Consider the following 605-nt stretch of genomic DNA (forward strand, 5'->3'; position numbering starts at 1 on the left):
GGTCTTCTGCTAAATACATCTCATTGGTGTGTGCTGTGAGATTATATACTCTATGTAATGAAATATTACATTAAAAACAATATTAGTAACCTTTATATTTTGTTTTCTTGTGTAAAATCAAATTCACATTTTTAATGTACTATCTTTTGCATGAAGAACAACTTCAATCATCGTTTTTATAACTTGTAAGCTTACAAGAATCAGATGAAGACATCTAGCATATCAGCACTGGGCATCCATTGGGCACGGCCACTGGCAACAGTAAAGCTGTTTCAAGTTTCAAAGTACATTCATTATCTAAGTATGGATACAGTTGAGAGTCGTCCTGCAGGAAGCCACAAAACAAACACCATGGAATTTGTTCAAGAAGACATCGAACACCCAACGCACAAAAAAAGAACAATTTTCGCGAACAGCAAAAAGCGAGCAAACAACATATAGAATATCAAACATCAAAATAAGAGTCCAGTAGTATTCATTTTAGTTCAGTTCAGCGCCATGCAGCTAGCCAAAGCGTGCAGGGCTATTCTTCGCCGAAGCGCCCAAGTCTGCATTGATTGTCTCAATCAACCAGCTCAAAAACAGCAAATAAAAGAGTGACCAGA

The sequence above is a fragment of the Hemitrygon akajei genome, chromosome 20 (assembly GCF_048418815.1).
Source record: "Hemitrygon akajei chromosome 20, sHemAka1.3, whole genome shotgun sequence".
NCBI classification, from domain to species: Eukaryota; Metazoa; Chordata; class Chondrichthyes; order Myliobatiformes; family Dasyatidae; genus Hemitrygon; species Hemitrygon akajei.